Consider the following 10,842-nt stretch of genomic DNA (forward strand, 5'->3'; position numbering starts at 1 on the left):
AGACTCCGTCTCAAAAAAAAAAAAAAAATGAATGCAACAAAAATAAAAATAGAAAATTGGCACCTACTTAAAGAGCTGCACAGCAAAAGAAGTTATTGACAAAGTAAAGAGACAATCTACAGTATAAAATATTTGCAAATTGCAAACAACAAAGAATAAATATTATCTATCAGAAATTTATTAAAAAACAGACAAATAATATGAATAGACATTTTTAAAAGGACGACATGAAATCTGCCAATAAACATGCAAAAAATACTCAAAGTTTCTAGTCATCAGAGAAATGTAAATCAAACTGACAATGTGATACCATCTCACACCAGTTAGAATGACTTATTAAGAGTTAAAAACTGACAAATGTAAAAGTTGTTGAAAAAAAGGAATCTTTATATACTGTTGGTGGAAATGCAAATTAATTCAGCCCCTGTGGAACACAGTTTGGAGATTTCTCAAAGAACTACAAATAGAATTGCCATTTGACCCATCAATGCAATTACTGAGTATATATCCAAAATAAATTATTTGACACAGAAGTCCTGCACTCATATGTTTACTGAAGCACCAGTTACGATAGCAAAGACATAGAATTAAACCAGGTACCTATGAATCTTAGATCCATGTTGCTGCAAGGAACATTTTCTTTTGTGTGGCTGCATAGTATTGCATGGTGCGTAAGTACCTCAAATCCCACCTGTTCTCACTTATAAGTGGGTGCTAAACATTGGGGGAATACAGAAACAAAGATGGAAACAATAAACACTGGATTTTTTTTTTAGAGGAAGGAAAGGATTGAAAAACTATTTATTAGGTATGATGTACACTACTTGGGCAATTTTTACTAAGTGCCCAAACCTTAACATCTTGCAGAATACCTATGTTGCAAATCTTTTTATGTACCCCTTGAATATAAAATAAACATCATAAAATGTCCTGTGGCATAATGACATGTTACATTTCTTTAGTTCTGGGTTGGTAATTTAAATTAGAGGTGAAACAAAATTACACTCCCTTTGGGCACAAGGGTGAATGTTTCTCCAGGTCTGCCCACATCCTAAAAGCTCACATATCTGAAAGCTCTTGGCCTTTAACCCAAGAAGTGTTTTATTCCCAAGTGTGCAGCTAAAATAAATGACTACATCTTTATGTTTTATTTTAGGGCTACAGGGTTAACTTGTTTCTCCACTCTTTTCGGGAAAATAATGGTAAGTTGTTTAATCACATGTCTTATTTTAGAGTAAACCATTTTTGTAAATATGAGACTGTGAAAATTATGTTACATTTCTGAATTAAAATAAAAATATTTTTCTAGTGAGAAAAAGCATAAAAATCTTATAGTCATAGCCCAAGAACCATAAAACAGAGAGTGTTGGTTATTTAAGACCATGCTCCTGAAACCATTTCATCACAACTATATTGGTGAGTAAAGGAATAGTGGATCAGAAGTTTCTTTCAGAATACTTTTCTTATTTTATTGCAATGTTAAATATTTACTTGTCTTTATTATTTGCCATATAGAAGTCTGTACTTCTACAAAAGATGCCATGAATTTCAAGTTAATATGCTCAGACATACATGCTCACCAAAGTCTCTTCAAGGACTCTGGTGTGTTTGTGATTGAGGTGTCTCCTTTCTGGCCTTTCTTGTGTTGCTTTGTTTGTGTAAAATAGGAAGGCAAGAAGTAAAGCACAGTCAACCAGGACATTTCTAGTTTCTACAGCAACAGCAGTTAAAATTTCATATTATGTAAACTAGAAATAATGATAGTAGTCCAAAACAAAAAAACTGATACTTTATATTTTTGTTTCTTACAGTTTATAGTATAACATTTTTATAGTGTCTGAATTATAGAAGTTAAACTACTTCACCATAAAAGTGTCATCTAAATAATAGTATTATTTCAATAGCTTATGATTGTGAGTTACAATTGCCCCATTGGGTTTACTGGAAAACACTTGTTTAAATATTTATTTATTTTTTGAGACTGAGTTTCTCTCTTGTTGCCCAGGCTGGAGTGCAATGGCGTGGTCTCAGCTCACCGCAACCTCTGCCTCCTAGGTTCAAGCGATTCTCCTGCCTCAGTCTCCTGAGTAGCTGGAATTACAGGCATGCGCCACCACACCTGGCTAGTTTTGTATGTTTAATAGAGACGGGGTTTCTCCATGTTGGTCAGGCTGGTCTTGAACTCCCGACCTCAGGTGATCCACCTGACTTGGCCTCCCAAAGTGCTGGGATTACAGGTGTGGGCCATCGTGCCTGGCCTGGAAAGCACTTATTTGTCTTCTAAGTGTAAATAAAGAATAGGCTTTCCATAATCCTAAGCATACAGATCTTTTAAGATTAGCAGCTGAGCATGGTTGCTCATGCTGTTGCAGGAAATTAAGGAACCAGAGAGACTGATCAGAATGCAGGAAAGCTTTTATTTTAGGTGTATACCAGCTCAGTGGACAAGTGTCCTAAAAGTCTGAGCCCTGAACAAAGAAAGCGAGCAACTTTTAAGCATTTTGTATTGGGAAAAATGTGAAGAAGGAAGCAGGTTTACAGAAGTGAGAACTAAAGCAGTTAATCATTCATGCCATATTTTACAACTTAGGAGAAAATGAGTTGTAACTTTCATTGATCTATTTTGTGATCTTGCAGCTGCACAGCAAGAGTAATAGGGACTTACAGAACTTACAAAATATGTGGGAAAGAGGTATGGTTAATGTTTCACAGATCCTTAGAGGCCTTTAGAGGAGCAGTTAATATTCTCTTTATACCTTTCCTTCAGGGGGTTACTTCACGCCTATTCTAACCTAACCTTAAAGTGTAAATTTAATTTCTTTTTAATTTTCTACTTCATCCCCCCTTTTTGGTGTTCTATATAGAGAATCATGTTTAATAGAGAGCACCACAATTATCTAGTTCTTCTTGGGTTAATATATATTCTTCTTGGGGCAAAGCCTTATACTTAGCTAATGCCATTATTTGGGCAGTGGTGTGTGGCCACGATTGCCTCTATAGTTGACTGAACACTTCTGATAACAAAAGGCAGGAGATAACGGAGAATTAGGCAGGCACCTATGATAAGAAGGAACCCACATATTAAGGTCTTGAACCCATGAAAGGTCAAAAACCATCCTCTAAAAAGAGAATTTGGAGATGATCTTGACCAGGTTTGAACTTGAACATGGGGCTAACGTCTGTATCCTGGCCATAATTTCCATCACAGCTCGCCTATTATTGTCTATTTCTAGACAGCAGTTTGTTAAGTTAAACTTTCCACATACTCCTTCTTCTGAGGCTAGGAAGTAATCTAGTGCCAGCCTGTTTTGGTATATGGCATTCTTCATCTGTGTAGCTTATAAAACCAGTAAATTTAAAGCTCTTTATGTTTCATTGGTTATTATTTTGAGGATAACTTGGAGCCTTATGATACAGTTGAGCTTGCAAATTGGGTGTGGTACCCCCATGACCCATCTTGTGCCCAGGTAGCTGGTCCATAGTATTTGATGATTTTTTCAGGAGGTCACTCATTATATTCCTGGTCCCCTATGTCCACATCCTTTTGATGTTTGTGTCTGTTCTTGTGATTATGCTTTCTTTACTTCTTTCATTTTCATAATAAACTGGTTATCTTAAGAGTTCCCCTTGCTTTAGAGGAATTAGAAAGAAGTATGGCTTGATTGTTCCTAATACATGTGTCCCTGTCCATTTAGCCAGCAGTTGTGATATGCCTGCACTCCACAAATCCAATATAGGCCAGAGGGTGCTTTCCAAGTGTTTGGAGCCTCTAGCTGATGCCAAGAATGGCTATTTCTAGATAGCAGTTTGTTAGTAGAGTAGAGAATAGAGAGAAAAGGTTTGGATCTGGTAAGTAGGAGTCGTTCTGGGCATTTCTCCATGGAGTCTTATTTTTAGTCTCAACATAATACTGTTGCCCTAGGCAGGTAGCCTTATGGAAAGCTGCACCTTTGAACCTTGCTTGACAAATATTAAAGTACAAGGATAAGGTTGCTTTGTAGGTAGATGGGACTAGGTTTTATTTAGAAAGGCTCCTTTTATTGACCCATTGTGGATCTCAAACTAATCTCCAGGCACAAACTCAGGGTCATAGCATATATAAGGCTGGCCATCTCCTGGGTCACAGACTGAGTAGGTGGTTTGGTTGTAAGTACAGAATCCTAAGAGAGTCCTGGTGCATTCATAGTGTGTATGGAATAATGAAGTTTTAACTACTGTGTTTCTATCCTTGTGGTATGTATGCAATGTGGATATCTTTCTTTAAATTGTATTTGTTTTTGCTTAGCCTTAAATACCACTATTAGTAAAGCAAGCAAACAAACAAACAATATTTTTTTACTAGACATGGGCATGTAAGTTTTTTCTCTAGACAGAGAGACTGACAATAATGATAGCATAGTAACGAGGCAATCAACAACAGTAAGATAGCAATCAAACTTAAAATTTCTATCCACATTTACTTATTTGATGACAATACTTAAGCGTTGGCTGAGTGTAGACTACTTAGCTTCCAGTGTGACTAGAGCAGGGCTTGCTATTTTCTCAAGCTTCTGCCATGTGTAGACTGGTCAACTTCTGAAGTGACCAGAGCAGGGCTGTTGTCTTCTCCACTGACAATGTGGTCTCATCACAGGATCAGCCAGGTTGGATGGTCTGGGTCCTGTTGGCTGGTCTACTGGTCCTAGGCTGCCGGTTTTAGCCAACTGTGGTGGATTTAAGGCATGACACCTGCAACTTTAACAGCAGTGGGAGTGAACAAAATTACAGTGTGGGGATCCCATTCTATCCTATATGGATCCCAGAGTAGTTGGATTCCACTTCCTAACCCAAACAAACTCCTCGCATTTGAAAAAGTGTGCTGGGTCTGACAGATTTATAGGCATTTTTTTTTCTTACACCTAACCATGAATCTTTTGCATAGCCAGCCCTAAGTCTTACATCTGCCTTTTAAAAGTTAATTCCCTTAGTTCCTGTCGGTCATCTTTAACCTGATTTATAATGGTCTCATAGGGAAAATACGCAGTTTGTTTTGTGGGGCTGCGCCTGACTCAGAGGAGGACCATGGGCAAGACCTGATCCTACCTTAGATGGTTTCTTAACAAAATTTCTTCAATAGCTGCTTGAGTATCCAGCTCATGCGCTCCACTTTTCCTGAGCTCTGCAGCTGGTGGGCTGTGTGTAACTTCCACTTTATTTTTGATAGTCAAGTTAAGTCCTGAACTATTTCAGCCACAAATGCTGGTCCATTTTCTGATCCTAGAGTTAGAGGCAGTTCAAATCTGGGGAGAGTATCTCTTAACAACACTTTGGTCACCTCTTGTGCTTTCTCTGTCTGGGTGAGGAAGGCCTTGACCCATCCTGAAAAGGTGCAAACGAACACCAACATGTGCTGATAACTGCCAACCTCAGGCAATTTGGTGAAGTCCGTAAGCAGGTTTTCACGGGGCATGGCTCTTGTTTCTTGAATTCTCGGGGGCCAGGTAGGCCCTTGTCAAGGGTTGTTTTAAGCACAAGTCAAACACTGCTCACAAGCAGTTTGAGTGATGGCAGTGAGCCATGGCACATAGAAAGGATGCTCTAATAATGTCTCTAGTGCCGTCTTTCTTATGTGAGTTCCTTAGTGGAACTGTTTCACAAATCTGGGGGCTACCATCTCAGGAATGGCTAGTTTTCTATTGGAGAACTTCCACCACCCTCCTTCAATGTAATTCCCATTTTCCTGGGCAAACCAAGCCCTTTTATTAGGAGTGTTCCTTGGGGTCTCTCCAGGAGGAGAGGCATAGCCAAGGCTTCCTCTTTAGAAGGCAGATAAGTCATTGCAGCCTGCTTTGCCTTTTTGTGTGCCTTTCTGGTTGTTTGTTTGTTTGTTTTTGGCATCTAATGTTCCTGACTTCTGGTGCCCCTTGCAGTGCATTACTGCTACTTGTTTTGAGGCTCATACAGCATCTAAGAGCTGTAGAATTTTTCCTTATACTTTATTTCTTTACTTTCAGCAGTTAAGAGTCCTCTTTCTTTGTAAATAGTACCATGAACATGCAAAGTAGCAAAAGCGTATTTGGAATCTGTGTAAATATTTGCCTTCTGGTCTTTCACTAGCCAGAGAGCTCTTGTTAGAGCTATTAGCTTTGCCTTTTGAGCAGAAGTTCCCATAGACAAAGACTGCGCCTCTACTACTGAGTCAAAAGTCACCACTGTGTACCTCGCTCGGTGGACCCCCTGTAGTATGAAGCTGCTTCCACCAGTAAAATATTTAATGTCCAGGTCTCTGAGGTGCAGATCTGTCAAATTTCTCCAGCTTGAGAACACTTTATTTACCACATCCACACAGCAATGAAGGGCGGCCTCCTGGCATTGACTCGATATGAAGCAAGGTAGCCGGGTTTAGGGTATTTACAGTTTCTAAAGTTATGCCAGGACTTTTACATAAGAGCCCTTGGTATTGGTACTGGGTTATTTTCAGATTTGATAACTAATGGTGCCCCCTTAAGTCCATAAAAATTATAACTCCCATAACCCAGTGTTGTGCCCGGATTGTCAGTTGTCTTAAAGTCAGTTTATTAGCTTTCTGTGCCAGCAGAGCTGTGATAGCTGGTGCTTTAAAACAAGGAGGCCATCTAAGTGCCACAGAATCCAATTGCCTGGATAAGTACGCCACCAGGCAATGCTATGACCTTATGACTTGAGTTACAACGTCTATGACCATTCCCTTTTGCTCATGGACATATTAAAGAAAGGCTTACTTAGATCTGGCAGTGCTAAAGCTGGGGCCTGAATTAAGGCTTCTTTGATTTTTTTTAAAAGCCTTCTCCTGGTGGGCCTCCCAGAGAGGGGGCTCCTTCTCTCCCCGCTTTGTGGCTTAGCCATGAGTGATAAATTTGGAATCTAAATGTGTCAGAACCTTGCTGCCCCAGGAACTCTTTTACCTGTTGCTGGGTGATTGGAGTGGGAAGCGCACAAACAGCCAGGTTTCGCTCACTACCCCTAGCTTACATAGAAGCCTAAACACTGGACACTTTCAAAGCAAAATTGAGCCTTTTTCCCTGGCACTTTATATCCTGCCTTCTACAGCAGGTGCAGGAGGTGTTGGGTTCCTCCTGGGTGCAGTAGCCCTTGGCCAGTGGCTTTTTCATACCATGGCCCTGACCATTTTCTTTATTATTATTCTCTGGACATTCATTCTTCTGGTGTCCTTTCCCTTTTGCACTGTGCACATTGCTTTCTCTCTAGCCTCAGCCAGCTTTTAAATTCCTATCCAGACGGGCCGGGCCTATTCCATGACTGCATTTATGCTCGCGTTCACGCCTCTTTGCAAATCTAGCTTCTCTTCCTGTAAGAGCTGCTGTTTAGCCTCTCTCTCTCTCTCTCTCTCTCTCTCTCTCTCTCTCTCTCTCTCTTTCTCTTTCTTTCTTTCTGAAACGGAGTCTCACTCTGTCACCCAGGCTGGAGTACAGTGGCGCAATCTCGGCTCACTGCAAGCTCCGCCTCCCAGGTTCACGCCATTCTCCTGCCTCAGCCTCCTGAGTAGCTGGGACTACAGGCGCGCGGCATCAGGTCCGGCTGATTTTTTGTATTTTTAGTAGAGACGGGATTTCACCGTGTTAGCCAGGATGGTCTCAATCTCCTGACCTCGTGATCTGCCCTCGGCCTCCCAAAGTACTGAGATTACAGGCGTGAGCCACCGCGCCCTGCAAATTAGCCTTTCTTAAGCCTCTGATCAGCCTCCTTCTTTGCCTCCTGATCTCGGTTAATGTACACCTTGGTAGCCACTTTAATATGCCGAGTAGCCAAATTTCTGCCTGATATTTCCCTGGGCCTGCCTTATAAATGCCGTATTCACCATGTGCTGATTTTCAGCAGCCTCAGTGTTAAACGGAGTGTACAGCTGAAATGCCTCACAAAATCTTTCATAAAACTGGCTTGGACTTTTATCTACACCTTGCAGCACCTCTGAGATTTTTCCTATATTGATTGCCTTTTTATTGCCATCGCTCAACCCTTGCAGAAGCGCTTCTCAGCACCTTTGTAGGCACTATAGCTGAGTTGCCTCATCTGGGTCCTACTGGGGGTCTTTTTGTTTCCTTGAGAAGAAGGCATTTGCATAACTCAGGCACGACCAGATCTGAGAGGACAGCCTGCCTGACTTTCTGAGCTTCCACCTTAACTTCCCGGAGTGAGGGCTCAGACTTCCCCTTCTGGGGTATAGGCTGGGGCATAAATCCACCTGAGCCTGGCTGCTCAGGGGCAGTTAAGTTAGCCTTGGTAAAGGAGAGTAGATTGGAACATATGGAAAAGGGGTCCCCATTCCTTCTGGTGGTTTTTGCAAAACCGATTTTTCCTGTAGCTTTCCTTTTTCTTCATAGCTGCCTGTGCAGCCAGTTGATTTTTCTCGGACTTCCTTTTTAACTCTGTTTGCCGGTGAAGCTGCTTTCTCGTTTTTGTAATACGTTGCCAGGCAAGCCTACATCTAGCCATGAGTCAATATAAGGAAATTTGGTCTGAATGCCCTGACTGATCTCCTACTCCGGTCACCATTTTAAATACATGGCCAATTGTTTCCTTATCTATAGTACCTCTGGCAGGTCAGCCAACACTAAATGAGGCCTATTCTAATTTACAGAGTTTTCAGGATCTGGGTGGTTAACTTAACTCCCTAATCCCCTGCAAGGCCTTTCTTAAAGTTCTTTAACACATATTCTAATTCTAATGGGGTGGGTTTTGACGCTTTTTCTCCCATCACGTGCGGCGCATTTACTCTTCCTTTCGTTTTGGACGGATTGGACGATTGGACCTGGTTGGTCCTGTTAGGCAGGAATCTAGACCCAACATGGCCGCGTTACCCCGCATAGCAGGCCTTTTATTAAAGACTCCCTTCACCCTGTACACACCGCAGACTTACATGCGTCAGAGTTCCGCTGGGCAACCACACTCCCCCATGACCTGCAGCTCACCTGCATTCCACAAGTTCCTAAACAGCAGTTTTGGTTGACAGTTTCCAAAGACCCCTTTCTCATGACCCTTACTCAACTCCTGCCCTAGTAGTTTCAAGACCCCCCAGGCCCTGTTTGCACAACCAGCTTCCCTACTCAGGCTATAAGAAGCCCCTACCCCTCACTCAGCGCGACTTCCTCGGCCCACGCCTTTGGACCGAGGAAACTCGGCCGCAAGCCCTAATAAAACGCTATTCTCACTGCCATTTGCCTTGTGTCTTCGTTCCCGGTTCGGCTCCAGCCTCAGTTTACCTTTACAGGTCCTACACTGCTTGGAGCATACAGCCTCTACTAAGAGACCTGCAGCCCCCATAGGCCACTCCTTGCATTGGTTCTTCTCGGAAATGTCTCTTTCACATGAGCTCACACACTTCCCCACTCTTAATTCCCTTTCCTCGTTGGGGCATCCAGCCACTCTCACTGCCTCCAGTTTCCTTTCCTAACTGACTAAGCGAGCCACTCTCACCTCCTGTGTCAGTTACCTTTGGTCAAAAGTGGCGAGCCACTCACCACTTTCAGTTTCCCTTCCTGACCCACCCGTGAGTCGCTCTGGCGCTCTGTCGGTTAGGGTGTAAGTTTCATCCGAATCAACGAGCCACTCCTGTTGTTCCCGGTCCCTCTGGGTCTGATTAGTCGTCACACCCTGGGAGGTGATCAGCCTTCCCTTCTGTCCTTTGGGATGGGTCCTATCTCAGAACCAGAGTAAAATTTTTTTTTTAAAACCTTACCACAGTTCAGATGTCTGCCCGCGCTTCCTGGTACTATTCAGCAATCCTCTTTACCGGTTCCATTGCGCTGTCCGGATGAACACCAGGACACCGGAGGGCCGATACCCTTTGGGGCTGAAGCTCTCCCGGTGGCTCCAAGGGTCCCAGACCTCCCCTGTCCCAGGGCCTCAGTCCCACAGGCAGAGGAGACAGTAACCTGCTGTCTCTGGTCCAGGGTTTTGGCACCAAAATGTTGCAGGAAGGAACTGGAGAGACTGATCGGGATGCAGGAGAGCTTTAATTTTAGATGTACAGGGGCTCAGCGGACAAGTATCCTGAAAGTCTGAGCCCTGAACGGAGAAAGCGAGCAACTTTTAAGTGTTTTGGGGCGGGAAAAAGGTGAAGCAGGAAGCAGGTTTACAGAAGTGAGAACAAAAGCAGTTAATCATTCAGGCCATTTCTTAGATCTTATGAGAAACATGAGTTGCAACTTAACTTTCACTTATCTATCTTGTGACTTTGCAACTGCACAGCAAGAAAAACAGGGACTTACAGAACTTACAAAATATGTGGGAAAGTGATGTAGTTAATGTTTCACAGACCCTTAGAGGTCTTGCAGAGGAGCAGTTAATGTTCTTTTTATAATGTTTCTTCAGGGGGTTACTTCACGCCTATTCTAACCTAACCTTAAACTGTGAATTTAATTTCTTATTAATTTTCTACTTCAATGCCTGTAATCCTAGTACTTTGGGAGGCCGAGGTGAGTGGATCACAAGGTCAGGAGATTGACACCATCCTGGGCAACATGGTGAAACCCCATCTCTACTGAAAATACAAAAAATTAGTTGGGTGTGGTGGTGCATGCCTGTAGTCCCAGCTACTCAGGAGGCTGAGGCAGGGAAATCATTTTAACCCATGAGGTGGAGATTGCAGTGAGCCAAGATGGCACCACTGCACTCCAGCATGGTGACAGAGGGAGACTCCACAAGAAAGAAAGAGAGAGAGAGAGAGAGAGAGAGAGAGAGAGAGAAGGAAAGAAAACGAACGATTAGTACTCTATTTTCAGTTTCTTTTTGTTTTTTGTTTTTTCAAACATGGAGGGAGGGGAAGGTGGGGAGGCTCCAAAGGTGTCCCTGGACCCTGGGCCA

Source organism: Colobus angolensis, unplaced genomic scaffold (assembly GCF_000951035.1).
Source record: "Colobus angolensis palliatus isolate OR3802 unplaced genomic scaffold, Cang.pa_1.0 Scaffold12, whole genome shotgun sequence".
NCBI classification, from domain to species: Eukaryota; Metazoa; Chordata; class Mammalia; order Primates; family Cercopithecidae; genus Colobus; species Colobus angolensis.